The sequence below is a fragment of the Haemaphysalis longicornis genome, unplaced genomic scaffold, assembly GCF_048455015.1.
Source record: "Haemaphysalis longicornis isolate Haplotype H1 unplaced genomic scaffold, Haemaphysalis longicornis Haplotype H1 scaffold_10, whole genome shotgun sequence".
Taxonomy (NCBI): Eukaryota; Metazoa; Arthropoda; class Arachnida; order Ixodida; family Ixodidae; genus Haemaphysalis; species Haemaphysalis longicornis.
The window spans coordinates 39,050,134-39,066,723 of NW_027526204.1; the positions used below are offsets into that span (position 1 = coordinate 39,050,134).

Consider the following 16,590-nt stretch of genomic DNA (forward strand, 5'->3'; position numbering starts at 1 on the left):
AATTTTTCAATAAAGGAACACTGTAAATATGCCTTGAGTACTAATTTTCTGTCTTATATTTGCATAACGTCTTGTTCTTGTTCAACAAAGTTGACAACTATGAACATGCTTGAACAAGTTCATTTCATTTCATTTATTGCGCCCTCAAGCGCAGTCGCATTACAGAGGGGAGTGGGAAACAAAACAAAATGCAAAGATAAAGCACGATACAATCAATACAAACACATGAACAGATACGTTAACACTGCTTTGATATGCCATAACACGAAACAAGAGCTGCCAGCGCAGTAAATACACACTAAACTTTTTTACACCCTTTTGGCCAAAAAGGGCGTAAAATAATTGAAAAAAGGGTGTTGGGAGGCCCTTACGCCCTTTTTCTTGAATCTCAACACCCTTTTTTGTAGCTTTCCACCCTTTTTGCGTGAAAAAAAGGGTGTTGACCAACCTCAACGCCCCCTTTTTTTTAAGGGTGTTGAAAGGGTGGGGAAAAGGTGTTCAGATCATCATTGATTGAGGTCATGCATGCAATATAATTTCAAAAAGACATCCCATTGTACCATCCACCCAACCTCGTCAAAAATGTTCAAAAGCAAAAAAAAAACAAAAAAACAAAAAGCTGCCAAATTCAATAAAAAGCAGCGGCAGCACCGACGTTGAAACAGGAAAAATATCAGCCCTTGCTTATTACGACATCGACAGAATAACACTCCCCCTCCCACTTTTTGTTTCCTACAGCCTTGCACGGAGCACCGCACAGCCTTGAACTGTGACATCTGTATCATCATTCCGTCGTTCCCTGTTCCTCTCCTGCCCCACCAGCACAATCATAGCCCTCTCTGACAACAGTCATTCTCGTCACTCAGTGGAGTTATAACGTACTAGCAATCACAATTTTATTCCATTCTTATTGTTAGCGACCGTAAATATTGTGTACAAATGCAATAAACAGACCACCTAGTTTCTCCTGCAGAAACAACGTTGGAGAACAAGGCAGATATCAAAAGAAAACAAAAGTTGGGGAGGTAAGGGCATGAAATCTGGCGCTAAATAAACAGACGCCAAATAATAATACGATTACTTACACTAGAACACTGCCAAATTTCATTGCGCAGTGTTATCTTACTATCTGCTGCTTTTTTTAACGTTCAAATCGAGCGCCATAAGCTTCAGTTCGCGTTTTGTGTTTGTAAACTTTAAATATCTAAGCTTCTTTATTATAATACACACAGTAAATAATAAACCTAAAGATTATGTTATATTCAGTAAAAGAGGTAATTATTTATTGTTGTCGTTTTAATTTGTTTACGCAACTCCCTGCCAACGGCCGATATCTTGAGTACGGCGCGCGGCGGCGTGGCCGGATTCCGGAACAGATACCCCGTGACCCGTCTTTCATCGGATTGTTTACGTGTTTACTGTGGTGTGCGGTTAAACAAGCGCAGTTATTATGATTAATTGGGCACCTCGTCGTCTTCGGTTGTGTCTGTCGTGTTCGACTTCGCGATGAAGTATTTGAGAACAACTTTGCCACCTGAAGACGGCTAATTTGGCTTGGCGCTTGCCTCTGAACGTCGCTCGCTCTTCTGCGTCGGCTCCTCTCGGTAAGCTGTCGTCACATTTGCCGCCTTTCTTGTCACTGGATGTCGTTTGTAGCTGTCATCGCCGCTTTAAGGATTCGTTAACAGGAGCACGCGTGTGTGAATTGTTTAACTGAACTGGCGAGGTTGAACCTAGAGGGCTCGTCTCTAGAAAGGCGATGTGCGAAAGATTGTGGTGCTTGCATTGAGCGCTAAACGCACTGGCGCTCAGTAACGCCGTGGCGCTCAGTAACTCAGTAACGTTTCCCATTCCGCAGCACTATATTGAACAGCTTCAGAGTTCACCACTTCGAACCACGTCTTACGCGTAGTTTATCAGAACACGGGCGGCTACTCCTCTAAACTGTGCTGCGCAGCGTTTTCGGCTTCGTTGATCACCGCAGTCGTTTGTGCCGTGTTGGGAATTTCGAGGGAGAATCGTTTGCGAGCGAATGTGCGCGCCTCGCAAGCTTCGTTGCGTTTGCGGCGAGTCACCTCACCATGTGTACGGTGCGGCGGTACGCGGGCAGTGATTTTGGCTGAATGTTGTGTTGCCCGAGACGTAACATTCGTGCACCTAATCATTTCCATTCTTGCATGTGTGGTAATCATGTGTCATCCCGTTTTAGACCTCTGGACGGTCTGAGCGCATCACGTCCCTCCATTCAACCGGACAAGAGCCACAAGCATTGTCAACAGTGTTTGGCTGCCGGAACGTAAGTTTTCAAACACAGTTTTGGTAGCACAGTGGGCTATCATACTTGAATAAGGTTCGATCACTTGAATGTAGAAGTTCTCTCCCCCGTAACAATTATTGGTGTTTCATGCATAACCTAACATGTAGGCGCTCAATGGCAACCTTTATTGTTAATTTCGGAAAACTCAAAAGTTTCACCCAAAATCATAATGTGGGCGTAGCAGTTAATCACCATGTATACGAACTTCCTGGTGTTAGTCATGTTTACGGTGAAGCCATATTTCTTAGGTGGTGACACAAAAATGTTATTACCTTTGTAGTTTAGTCTTCGATAAAGCCTTACCAGTTCTGTTTTCAGCTATTTTTTGGATGTTTATCATGTGAATTGACAGTCCTTGCAGTCCACTTTTTCAAATAGTTATGTAACTGCATGTACCATTTAAACAGGCCTGATTGGGGTTCTGAAGGCTGCGATTTACGCACGCTAGTGCTGTACCGCCAATAAAGAAACCTCCTTCCACAAAGAAAAAGATTTGAAAATGTAAAGTATCAGCAGCATTATTCTTAACTGGAACATGCTAATTGCTAGGCCTGGGGCTTTTCCTAAAGGCACTGTGGATGTTATGAGAGAGGAAAACCACTCAAACACATCTGCCAAGGCCGTTGATGCTCCAAGATGCGTGCAAGCATTGAGTCTTCTGAGCAATACATTACACCCTTTTTTTTAAACAACCGACGTGCATGCTGAACGTACTCCTGATTGGGCGTTTGCCAGGCGCGTAGCAAGGAATTTTTTTTCGGGGGGGGGGGGGGAGCCGTGGTCGACCAAAAGATGGGACGGGGAAATATGTAGGCAAGGCATCTTGCGCGTTGTTTTGCAAACGAAGCTTGAAATAACTGACTTTAACATGCGATTTGTGTATGCTCAACGCTAACTGTAAAGCCCACCTTAAAGGAGCCATGAAGAGAAAATGCAAGTTGGTTTTATTCGAAAGATTTCGTGTTTTATAGTGCCCCCAGCGCTTGTCCGGATACAAATGGTGCTTTATTCACTGAGAAATTAAACAATTTAGGTTAAAATTTTGATTTTCCCGCTCAATCGTGCGTTTTCGTGGTCCCAAATGACATCACAGGAACCGACCGCTCTGCAGCCTAGAGTACCTTCATTCACGCATCCGCCGTACAGGGCAGAGACACGTATACGCTGGCGGCGCCATTTTCGGTTGCTCGCTCGCCGCCGAAGCAAGTCATTGTGTCAAAACCGCGCTAAAATTATCGCCGCAACGCGGTTTACTGAAGAAGTTTGAATCATATTGTCTGTTTCGCGTTGCTAGGTCTCGTGGGAAACGAAAAGAATAACGCGTTGAGCCCGTTGGCCCAATTGCGGCGGCACGGGACCGTTCAAAGGTTGTCTCCACCCTGTACAGCGGTGTTGGTTTGTTCCCGCGTTTTTTTACGTTCTGTAACCTAGATGGCGCCACCATACCGTGGCAAGCGTTTGGTTTGTTTTTGCCCGCATTTAAATCTGGCTTGTTTTTGTTCTGGGAGAAAATATTCGTTCCCTGAAACAGTGCTCGCTTGACAAATGGGGTCACGTAAGACACCGTTGCTTGCGTCAATCGGCCAGTGTCGTCTGAGACAACCCCAAGCCCCGCAGTGCTGTGCAGCTAAACCAAGCATGCTGTGCGCAGTACGAACAGCAGAACGCATCAGTACTTCTATGTTTATATGTGCTTTCGTAACTTCCACTGTTTGTCCCATCATTCTTATTGCTTTGTAAAGAATGTGCCCTAAATTTAAGCGCAAATCGCTCATTCGTCTAGTTTGTAAGCTCTACCTAATTGGCGTCTGCTTCTGCCAGCCTCCGCCAATCGCAGAGCTTAGCTCATGTGACGTCATAGGTTCTGTTGCGGGAAATGAGCTGGTGGGTCGCATGACCATTCCCGTTTTTCCTAATTATGTAGCTTATTTGAGCGAAGTTTACGTTAAAAGTGGTGTCAGTATGATTCTAACGAGACAATCTTTTGAATGAACCAAACTTGTGTTTTCTCTTCATGGCTCCTTTAAGGAGCTTAGATGGTGATGATAATTATGATCACCTAAATTCCCGTTCGCTGGTCTATGGGCAGACCACGGGCGAATCATTCGTCCGCAGAGCAGGTGGTTAGGCGGACCCACGCTCGTGAGCGTGATCATGAGTGCGCTCGTGAGTGGCGCGCGGTCCCCGAAGTTCGTCGGGAGGAAGTGGAGGCCAGCACTGAATGTTTGCTATCAAGATTCTCGTGTTTTAGATTTTCCTTTAGAAAAGGGACTATTAAGTTTTCTTGTCAGCTATGAAGTACAGTCGAGCACGATTTGAAGGTTATCGCGCCAGCATCGAGCGGCCAAGCGTGCCACCAGCCCACGGTTTCGTTTCGGAACCATGAAAATCGAGATTTCGCACTCTTCGCTCCCTTGTTGGCTGTTTTATGATACAACAATGGCCCGCACGACTGACTTGCCACCCTTTGGGTTTCAAGCTGTACATTCGTTGTTATCAAGCACAGACTTTGACTTGGTTGCCCTTTATTACGCCGACGATAATGAAACTTGCATGGAATATTTGCTAAAGCTGGTGTTCTTTCTGCTTCGTTTGAAAGAGTAGCTTTCCCGCGACAACCATCGAATCGCAGTGGACTGTACATGTGGCGCATTCGTATATTATGGCGGTGAAGCTAGCAAACGTGCGTCTTCGTCCTTAAGTAATCGCCTTTTGTTATTTTTTGTGCTAGTAACGTGAGTAGTAAACTTGCGCTAAGCAGAACACCTTATTGCACTGCTGTTGAATGTTGAGCTTGTTGCACGTTTCTTAAATTTCATTATATTTCTATCTGTTAAATCGAAACAGACATGGCTTCAGTAAAATTCCAGTTAAGCAAATACAGAATGCTGATTCTAACCAAGAGGGAGGTCAAGGAAACAGTGGAATAGTGCCAAAAAAACAAAGCTCCGCAATAAGGAGAATTGTGTAGTTTTGTTGATGTGGAGGAAATACAACATGGGCAGAGCAATGCTTTTTATGCAGCAGAAATTATGGATCTGCAATAGTCAATGAAATGCGATGTCGGTAGAAAAATAAACATATCAAGGATTGATAGTTGACTGAACAAAATACAGCGACATGCTCTGTCATGTGATTATACTTTGTACCAGTGTAAAGACAAGGAATGACACGCTCCCGACCACATGTAAGCCTATATGAGGCTTTTCCTGCTGTTCTGCCATTCCCCGGCCGTGCTGTTCCGCCATTGAAACAGTAGGGCTGTTTTGATCGGCTCGCGGCAGGTTCCCGGTGCTTGTCGGTGTATCCGGCGCGAAATGCAGCCGGGCTGTATATATTGACAGGTACAGCATCTGGAGCGGGCGCAGGGATCAGACGTTGACATAGCCGTTGTTTTCAGCTTTATGTGAGCAAGAATGTCCTTAAAACTGCAGGTGACTTCAGGCGGTTTTTCAGGCTGCCTAAACTGCACCCCAGCCTTGGCATAAAACATTATGAAGGGGGGGGAAACCCCCCCCCCCCCGGCTACGCCCTTGGCGTGTGCTTATTCTTTCTTGCATCCACCACATTCAAGTCGTCACGTTGAATTGGGAATGCTGGAATCCAGCATATGCTGGCAAGATACGAGAGCTTGAACACAACCCACTTGCCCGCAATGAGTTTTCAAAGATCTCCACCACCTGAAGGTACTGAAGTGAGATGTAAGCATTGCCTGAAAACCATTCCAGATAAGGGTACGAAATCATAGTTATGGGCCTTTCTCGCCCATTTACGTGTTTTGAACAAAAAAAGTGCCATTTAAAGGTAACACGTCGTTCCCTGCCGATTTCTGATGCCTGATTAAGTTTGTGGGCATAAATTTAGCAGCTTTCTCACATGTCTAACGTGTATGCGGGCTTGTTAGGAGTGAAGTAGGTAAAAATTGAAAGGTTTGATTATAGTTGTGTATAGATTACCTACATTGTTTTCATTCCTAGAAAAGAAAAATTGAGGTAACCCTGCCAATTGTTCTGCATTGCTGCATTTTATTATGCTTGTATGATTCGTAGAACCTGCAAGAGTTCAGCTGCTTGTTAAAGGAAAAATGAACAACGGTACAAAAAAAAAGAGCATCTACTAAATAAAAATCTTCACAATCGCAGGATGCCAACGGCCCACCTACCAACTTGCGTCCTTCATTGTTTCTGCTGGCTGGAGCGGCGCATGGAGCATTTTTCAGCTTCTCGAAGTTTGTGATCAAGCGCTGCCCCAAGTGAAGGATGCCGCAGACGGATCTTCTGTTTTAATGCCACAATTTCATGTGCTGAGCACTTACTCGTAAGGCATTTTAAATATTCATCATCCCAGAGGGTATGTTACCTTCGTCTTGGGTGGAATGTGGCTGCAATCAGGTTATTTGTGACGGAAACAAGTGAACCACGTGGTGAGAGTCATTGAGGCCTTGTTGATTGCGCATGCTTCTGAAATAACGTTTTCATTCAGCTGAATACTTTCTAAATATTACAATTTGTGAACAATATATGATAAAAGTCATGATTAGTTGTACTACAGTGCAGGAAAGAAATGCCAGCACATGTTTTAAGAGCCTCTTATATTTCAGGTCATTGGCTGGTGAGCAGTAAAACAGAACTCAAAATTGTTTAAAGTGAAATCAAATATTTGTTGTCACAAGTCCATGACCCGTAGTAAAAGCTATCTGGTCTCCCAATTTCAAATGAGACAGGAAATGCCAAAAAAATAAGGAAATAAACAAGACAGCTTGCTACAATAAACCAATTCAAAGAATTGCTCAATGTCTATGAAGTGGTGATTCAGGCGGGTTAGTTCGGTGTTGATGAAATACAAGCAGGCACTCGCCTGGTCAAAAACAAATAAACAAATAAAGACGTTTTGGGGCCCCTACTGGTCCCTTGATCACAATGAAAGGGGGGTGAAAGGTCTCGATTATTTATAGGTTCGGTGGCCCAGAGTGCGCATGTGTATCTCGGGGAGATTACCCCGCGACCGGTTAATCGTGTTTTTAGTTGGTTGAATATGCACTGATTCTAAAAGTAGTCGTGTCGACAGGCGCTTCTCTGATGCGATTATGCTTGCGGAATCCCAATCGATGACGTGGTCAGTAGCCAGGTGATGATCCGCCAAGGCATTTCAGCTTACATTGCCCTTTTTGACATCATTCTGGTGCTATTGAATTCTTCTTTTAAAAATTTCCAGTGAACTATGTAGGATGCATCGCTATCCTTGCATGGAATTTTGTAGCAACTCCGGGGAATCTTGATTTTTCTAAAGGGTCCTTCATGCGTACCAGCTTCTGCTTAAGCCTGTTCGTTGGCACGTGTGCAGTTTTAACGCCATATGTGCCAAACACCCTTGCAAGATTTTCACTGATGCCTTGCGTGTAGGGGACGGCAGCGCGTTTTTGCCTGTCTGCTTCAGGAACCCTTTCGGAGGAGGCAACTGAAGCCCGCAATTGTTGCGTCCTCACAAGTTTTGAAGGGTAGCCGTTACTGCGAAGGTCCTTCCTTACCACGGCTAGCTCTTGCTTGCGCAGACCAGGCTCAGAGCAGATTCGTGATGCGCGTGAGAAGAGTGCAGCGGCGACGGAGCGTTTTTGGCCTATAGGATGCGCAGAGTCGAACCCCAGGTATCTACCCGTGTGGGTCGGCTTTCGATACACACTGGTTGTAAATCCTTTGGCCGACCGTCTCACAAGTACGTCGAGGAAGGCGATCTGTCCATTATATTCCTGTTCCATGGTGAACTGGATGCTTGGAACACAAGAGTTTAGATGCTCAATTAAAGGCATTACGTCTCCGCGGTGGATCACACAAAAACAGTCGTCTACGTAGCAGACAAAGATCTTGGGGCCGTCTTGTACGATCATAGCGCAGAATTTTCTAGAGCCTCTAAGGCAATATTCGCACAGACTGCTGAAATGGAAGCTCCCATCGCTGTTCCAAACCGCTGCTTGTAACATTATACGTTGAAAACAAAACGTGTTCTGCAGGCCAAATTACAGGCAAAATTACGCGGTCCGGAGTTGCAAGGATCTACTCGAGAACGATGCATCTCTGCCTTCACGTTCGCCAATTGAGACGCAAGACTTGTATTGTCTCCTGGAATTTGGCCTGCAGAACACATATATTTTGTTTTCAACGGACCAGCGGTTTCGAACAGGGATGGGAGCTTCCGTTTCAGTAGTCTGTGCGAATATTGCCCTAGAGGCTCTAGAAAATTCTGCGCTATACTCGTAAAAGGCGGCCCCAAGATGTTTGTCTGCTACGTAGACGACTGTTTTTGTGTGATCCACCGCCGAGATGTAATGCCTTTATTTGAGCATCTAAACTCTTGTGTTCCAAGCATCCAGTTCACCATGGAACAGGAAAATAATGGACAGATCGCCTTCCTCGACGTACTTGTGAGATGGTCGGCCCAAGGATTTACAACCAGTGTGTATCGAAAGCCGACCCACACGAGTAGATACCTGGGGTTCGACTCTGCGCATCCTATAGGCCAAAAACGCTCCGTCGCCGCTGCACTCTTCTCACGCGCATCACGAATCTGCTCTGAGCCTGGTCTGCGCAAGCAAGAGCTAGCCGTGGTAAGGAAGGACCTTCGCAGCAATGGCTACCCTTCAAAGCTTGTGAGGACGCAACAATTGCGGGCTTCAGTTGCCTCCCCCGAAAGGGTTCCTGAAAAATACAGGCAAAACCGCGCTGCCGTCCTCTACACGCAAGGCATCAGTGAAGCTCTTGCAAGGGTGTTTGGCACATATGGCGTTAAAATTGCACACGTGCCAACGAACAGGCTTAATCAGAAGCTGGTACGCGTGAAGGACCCTTTAGAAAAATCAAGATTCCCCGGTGTTGCCTACAAAATTCCATGCAAGGATTGCGACGCATCCTACATAGGTGAAATCGAGAGCATGATGGAATCCCGTCTGGCCGGGAGGGTACATTAGGAACGAAAAAGAGACGCCTACCAGTCCAAACAAAACGTACTGACGTTTGGGCTTCCAGCACCGAAGCCTTGTTCACAATAAATGCATCACCAGAAGTGGGTCGTTTAAGTGGGCTTCTATAATCGCTGCAAAGAGCGTGAGTAGATCGGGTTTAGATTTCCGTCGTTACGATTGACTGTGTTAGATGTGGTCTGAATGATTAGTTATTCCAGATGTAGCCGTGATGGTCACTTTTTCTGTAGCGACGATTCTTGCATTGTCCCAATCAATCTTGTGGTCATTCACGACAGCGTGTTTGGCTAAAGCATTGTTGCGGACGCTTTTATTCTTTACTTCACGTGCGTGCTGCTGCAGATGATTCTTATAATTTCCTGATTCCCCGATATACACGCCACTGCAGTCTGCACAAGGTATCTCGTATACCACACCGGAGAAGCGCTCCTTGGGCAAGCGGTCCTCGACTCTCACGAGCTCATGGCGCATCTTTTGGGCTGGAACGTGGGCCACCTGCACGTCATATTCCCGTAGGATACGTGCCAAACATTCACTTGTTCCTGGAAGGTAATGCACAGGAGCTCGCTTCATCGGGGCAGGAGGCACGTCCAGCTGTCCCCGTCGGGTCAGTTGGCGTTCTGTTGCGTTTATAAAGTGCCTCGGGTAACCGCAGCTAGCCAGGTTGTCCTGTACCTTTGCCGTGTCCACCGCCGCATCCTCGGGCTTCGAGCACGATCTTTTCGCACGCTGCAGTAGCGTGCTAACAACAGCCGTCTTGCGGGAAGCGGGGTGCACGGAGTTGAAGTTCAGGTAGCGGTCTGTGTGCGTTTCCTTGCGGTACACGCTGAAACGTAGCCTCTGGCCCTGCCGAGACTCGAGGACGTCCAGGAAGGGAAGTTTGCCATCGGCCCCCTCTTCTGACGTGAACTGAATGGCACGTTCCATACTGTTGAGGTGGGCCAGCAAGCTGTTCGCCGCGTCTTTCTGAACGACGCCGAAACAATCGTCGACATAACGCAAGAACACTTTTGGTTGAGGGGCAAAGGAGGCTAGCGCGCGTGCTTCCAGCGCTTCCATGGTCAGGTTTGCCGCTGTGACCGAAATAGCGGCACCCATTGGAGTTTCCTGCCTTTGCTTGTAAAAATGGCCTATAAAGACGAAGTACGTATTGTTAGACAAAAATCTAGAAGCCTGCGCAGTTCTGGCTCATCCATCGGTGATCTCTTGGGCAACGTCTGATCAGCCTCGAGAGCAGTGGTGCATAGGTTGACAGCCAAGTCAATCGGAATGCTCGTGAAAAGGGACTTCACGTCGAAGGACACCATCAAGTCGTCTTTCTCGATCACGGTGTTGCAAGTCTTCTCGACAAAATCGAAAGAATTACGAATGTGAGTGGTCCCTTTACCGACGAGCGGAGCCAGAACTTGGTGCAGGAACTTCGACAGGTGGCCCTGCACCAAGTTCTGGCTCCGCTCGTCGGTAAAGGGACCACTCACATTCGTAATTCTTTAGATTTTGTCGAGAAGACTCGCAACACCGTGATCGAGAAAGATGACTTGATGGTGTCCTTCGACGTGAAGTCCCTTTTCACGAGCATTACGATTGACCTGGCTGTCAACCTATGCACCGCTGCTCTCGAGGCTGATCAGACGTTGCCCAAGAGATCACCGATGGATGTGCCAGAACTACGCAGGCTTCTAGATTTTTGCCTCAACAATACGTACTTCTTCTTTATAAGCCATTTTTACAAGCAAGGGCAGGAGACTCCAATGGGTGCCGCTATTTCGGTCACGGCGGCGAACCTGACTATGGAAGCGCTGGAAGCACCCGCGCTAGCCTCCTTTGCCCCTCTACCAAAAGTGTTCTTGCGTTATGTCGACGATTGTTTTGGTGTCGTTCAGAAAGACGCGGCGAACAGCTTGCTGGCCCACCTCAACAGTATGGAACGTGCCATTCAGTTCACGTCAGAAGAGGGGGCCGATGGCAAACTTCCCTTCCTGGACGTCCTCGTGTCTCGGCAGGGCCAGAGGCTACGTTTCAGCGTGTACCGCAAGGAAACGCACACAGGCCGCTACCTGAACTTCAACTCCGTGCACCCCGCTTCCCGCAAGACGGCTGTTGTTAGCACGCTACTGCAGCGTGCGAAAAGATTGTGCTCGAAGCCCGAGGATGCGGCGGTGGACACGGCAAAGGTACGGGACGACCTGGCTAGCTGCGGTTACCCTAGGCACTTTAAAAACGCAACGGAACGCCAACTGACCCGACGGGGACAACTGGACGTGCCTCCTGCCCCGATGAAGCGAGCTCCTGTGCCCTACCTTCCAGGAACAAGTGAATGTTTGGCACGTATCCTACGGGAATATGACGTGCAGGTGGCCCACGTTCCAGCCAAAAAGATGCGCCATGAGCTCGTGAGAGTCGAGGAACGCTTGCCCAAGGAGCGCTTCTCCGGTGTGGTATACGAGATACCTTGTGCAGACTGCAGTGGCGTGTATATCGGGGAATCAGGAAATTATAAGAATCATCTGCAGCAGCACGCACGTGAAGTAAAGAATAAAAGCGTCCGCAACAATGCTTTAGCCAAACACGCCGTCGTGAATGACCACAAGATTGATTGGGACAATGCAAGAATCGTCGCTACAGAAAAAGTGACAGCATCACGGCTACATCTGGAATCACTAATCATTCAGACCACATCTAACACAGTCAAACGTAACGACGGAAATCTAAACCCGATCTATGCACTCTCTTTGCAGCGATTATTTAAGCCCACTTAAACGACCCACTTCTGGTGATGCATTTATTGTGAACAAGGCTTCCGTGCTGGAAGCCCAAACGTCAGTACGTTTTGTTTGGACTGGTCGGCGTCTCTTTTTCGTTCCTAATCCTACATAGGTGAAACTGGAAATTTTTAAAAGAATTCAATAGCACCAGAACGATGTCAAAAAAGGCAATGCAAGTTGAATTGCCTTGGCGGATCATCACCTGGCTACTGACCACCCCATCGATTAGGATTCCGCAAGCATAATCGCATCAGAGAAGCGCCTGTCGACACGACTACTTTTAGAATCAGAGCATATTCAACCAACTAAAAACACGATCAGCCGGTAGCGGGGTAATCTCCCCGAGATATACATGCGCAATCTGCGCCACCGAACCTATAGGTAGTCGCGACCTTTCACCCCCTCTTCATTGTGAACAAGGGGCCAGTAGGGGCCCCAAGGCATCTTTATTTATTTGTTTTTGACCAGGTGAGTGCCTGCTTGTATTTCATCAATGAATCACCCTTCCCTGACGTTTTTTCGTTGAACCTTGGACTCTGTTAGGTGTCAGTGGGTTTACACAGCCAACTTGTGGGGACGCACATAAGCTCTTAACAAATGAGCTGCATAGTGGCTATGCACTAGCCATGGTTTTTATTAGTTGCCTTGATGTATATGATCTTCTGTCGCAGTGTTTTAGGTAGCTCACTCGCACATTATTCCTTTGTTTTTGGACATTGTGGAGTGTCCAATGATTATTCGTTCTATTTCTGATTTTTATTGCAACTGTAAATATGTCAGGAGTCCCGTAATGAGTTCTGGCAGTAATAGAGCACTACTGTGTGCATGAAGGCAGTCTAAACAGAAAAATTGGCTGCCTTGCCTTTGCTTAGAGCGGCCATGCAGACAACCCACAAGTTCGGTTCATTCGACAGATTGCCTCGTTAGAATCATACTGACACCATTTTTAACTCGCACTTCACTCGAATAAGCTATATAATTAGGAAAAAGGGAATGGCCATGCGACCCACTAGCTCATTTCCCACAGCAGTACCTATGATGTCATATGTCCCCAGCTGTGCGATTGGCTGAGGCCGGCAAAAGCAAACGCAAATTGGGCAGGCCTTATAAGCATGCCGAACGAGCTATTTGCGCTTAAATGTAATGCATATTCATTTTACAGCAGTAAAAATGGGGCAGTAAACAATGAAAGTTACGAAAATACGCGTACACATACAAGTACCGATGCGCACTGCTGTTGGTACGGCGTGCACTATGCTTGTTTTAGCTGCACAGCACTCCGCCGCTTTGGAGTTGGCTTGCACGGCCCTGGCCGATTGGCATAGGCGATGTTGTCTTACGTGACCCTGTTTGTCGAGGATACCTCATGTTTCACAAAACCATTACTTTCTACAGTAACGAAAACAAGCCAGGTGCAGACGCGGTCAAAAACAAAGCAATGGCAAACAACGGTTTGTGGATGAGTATGGTAGCTCCACCTGGGACGACTGATGGCTAGCAAGGCTGCAGACCCGAGTGACGCAGTAGTTTGTTTGATTACGTGCACTTATGGCTTCATTGCTGACATTCCAAAAACACACGATATGGTGGGAGAATCAGACTTTTAACCTAAATTAATTTCTCAGTGAATGAAGCGGTGGGGCACTATAAAACAGGAAATATTTTGAACGAAGCGAACTTCTATGTTGTCCGAATGGCCCCTTTAATGCACTGTATTGTATTTTTGGTTCCTGTAGTGATGTCACCATGAAGGAACCACAGTAGACAAAGTTAATGTTAGCGCTTTACCATGCATTTTTTTTGTGTGTTTGATGGAAACAAATATAATACTCTAACCAAGGACTTTATCCGAAGCGTTCCCAACGTTTCGGAACCTACTTGGCTCCTTCATTAGAACTGTCTATGTTTGACCAAGAGCAATAGTTCTACATATAAACAATTTTTTTGTTTGCTGCAGCGGATCAGAGGCTAGGGCACAAATAGGGGGTAGGACAGCTAGATATCTGTTCATCTTTCGCCGGCTTGCTTGGGTGTGACAACTGTATCTAGTTGTCAATTCCAATTTGTTGTGGTCAGTTTTTCTCAACTAAATTGTAGCTTTTTTAAAGATTATGGAAGGTTTTGTGGGCCTAAAGGGTTGCCGCATTGCATGTTTGGCCTATGTAGCGTTGAAAGCGGATATTTTGCTTCAAAGTGGAATGTTGGCCTAGCATCATGGTCCTGTGGTTGCTGCTCACTTTCATTCATGCCATTATTTTTTATATTATCACTTAAAATTAAAAGTTAACCAATCTGCTGTCATTTTAATTTTGTCACCTGCTTTATACTTTCTTTTTTTTCAACTGTCTGTAAGGAGTGACAATTCGTCTTTTTATGATACCAAGGCATCGGACTGTGCTAGTTGGTACATGTTTGAATGGATGAAAAACCAGCGGAAAACACAGGGTACGGAAGAGAATGACAGGATAAGCTTGTCCCGTTGTTCTCTTTTAACTGTGTCCTGTGTTTACCGCTGGTTTTTCATCCATTCAATTTTCATGAATTTGTTGAACAGTGATTAGTTTAAGTGCTCAAGCAATTTTTGGCTTGAAGTTTCCCTGTAGCATTTATATAAGTGCTCTCTGCTCTTTTTTTACCCAAGACCCCATTACCAGCCTTAATGAGATTGTCTTTTGTAGACATGAAGTTGAAATAAATATTTGTTTGCATTGCTTTGCATATTTTTAAAGAATTGCTTGCTCACTTTCTTTCAACCCTGTTTCTTAATCCTGCTTAAAGCATTTTTCAATGTTTATTTTTTTTCAGAACCAGGAAGGGTGCTCATCCTCGGTTCTTGCTGAAGCACCAGTATCTGTACTTCACACGTGAGCTTTGAACACGCAGTAATTATGGTATGAAACATTTTACCAGTATTAGCTTGCTTTGTAGATGTCAAAGCTCTCGACAGTGTAGTACATTGTCTGGTGTAGTGCACAATCTCTCTATAACAGCACCCGCTGGGTGCTGTTGTAGAGAATAATTTTGTGGCTATAATACTTGAGATTATTCTAAAATGTACATCAAATACTAGTAAGAATAGCTCTCTAAATTGGTGGCCATTTTCCTGGTGGAGGCAGAAAGTGAAAATGCCCATGTGTGGAGATTTAAGTCCACAATAAATATCCCAAAGTTGCCAAAGCTAATCCAGAGCCCTCCTCGCGGTGCACTTAATATCCCATGTGCAGCTTTGTGTAAAAACAGCCAGAAATGTATGATCAATTTAAATTGATTTTAATGTTTCTAAATGCAAGTATTCTAAGTTTAAGCTGCCTTATTTAGTAAAATATTTTCTAACAATTGCATAGCTACCAAAGGTTTACAGAAAAGCTTGCATTGGTTATGCACATTCTCAGCGAAACAAAAATGTCATTAAGAAAAGCAGAAAAAACCTAAATATGGAAAGTAGCAACACTAAAGCTGCTAATAAAAAAGATGCTAAACGTCTTATCGATAATATTGCTGATTTTATTTCTAGTCAACTCTAAAAAGGGCTATAGACGGGTTTGATGGTTCCCATGACGCACCTCGTAATACTAGACGAAACTAATGGGCACTGGCTGTTGGCTTTTCATTTGCAACATCGAAAAATGACCCCACATCCACCAGCAGGGACATAATGCAAGGCACCATGCACAAGCTAGACTCATGATAAAGTACTGCTATAACCACAATGTCATCACATTTCAACCAGGGAACTCGTATGCATTGTTCTGTGATGTTTACAGTTCTTGGTATTGCTATGTGGGGTCATTTTTCATGAAGCAAAAAGAATAATGTAAAAATAAGTGGCAGTGGCGACCCAACTTTTATGGGTAGAATAAAGCCACAGTACGTAGGGAAGTATACATATTGTATTTGGTCTGCCTTAATATTGAGCTTTTCTGCTCAGCTCAAGAATAAGGCACTAAACATTGCGAGTAGCTACCGTGATTGGAAGTTTGATGAAATGCTGAGAAGCCAAGGGTTTTAAGGTTCGAAGAACTTTTGTGCAGTTGATCTGTTGCACGCCTACTTGCTTTCACTGCATAAGACGTTTATGCTGTGCAGTGAAGCTCGAAGGATGTGCGCTGCAGTTTAGCAAAATGAACATAAAATTGAATTTTTAACACCGTTTCGAATAATCAACGTCCTCTAATGATACAACTTCTGTACTGCGATTTGGCTGTAATATTAGACTTTATAAATGGATGTTTCAAAAATCGGTGGGTCAAAAAGTTCAAGTAAATTATCAGCTGACATTGAGCTTTAATGGAATGTCTCATAGAACGAAGCTTGGAAAGCACGAATGTTTCATACCGTAATTGTGTGTCATACTGTGCCATATGTGGCTGCACACCTGCAGCGCCATTTGTGAACCGAGGATGATGCACCCTTTGTGTACCCCTTTAGGTGGGTGCTTTTGCAGGAAAAGCTCCTACCTATGATATTTTGGGCAGAAAAGGGTGCTCCTGCGGCGAAAGAATCCAAGCACCCTAAAGGGTGTGCTTGGATTCTGG

At 45.4% G+C, this 16,590-nt stretch overlaps 1 protein-coding gene and 1 long non-coding RNA gene across 3 annotated transcripts in view; one reads left to right on the plus strand and one right to left on the minus strand.

The window, feature by feature from the left end:
• The window catches only part of LOC144158390 (ATP-binding cassette sub-family C member 2-like), a 147,633-nt gene that overhangs the window by 100,495 nt on the left and 30,548 nt on the right, over positions 1–16,590 (minus strand). The gene's annotated exons all lie outside the window — the stretch shown is intronic.
• Positions 1,362–6,478, plus strand: LOC144158391 (uncharacterized). Its single transcript, XR_013320044.1, has 3 exons — positions 1,362–1,604; positions 2,210–2,296; positions 6,460–6,478. It is a non-coding gene; the product is annotated as an uncharacterized LOC144158391 (long non-coding RNA).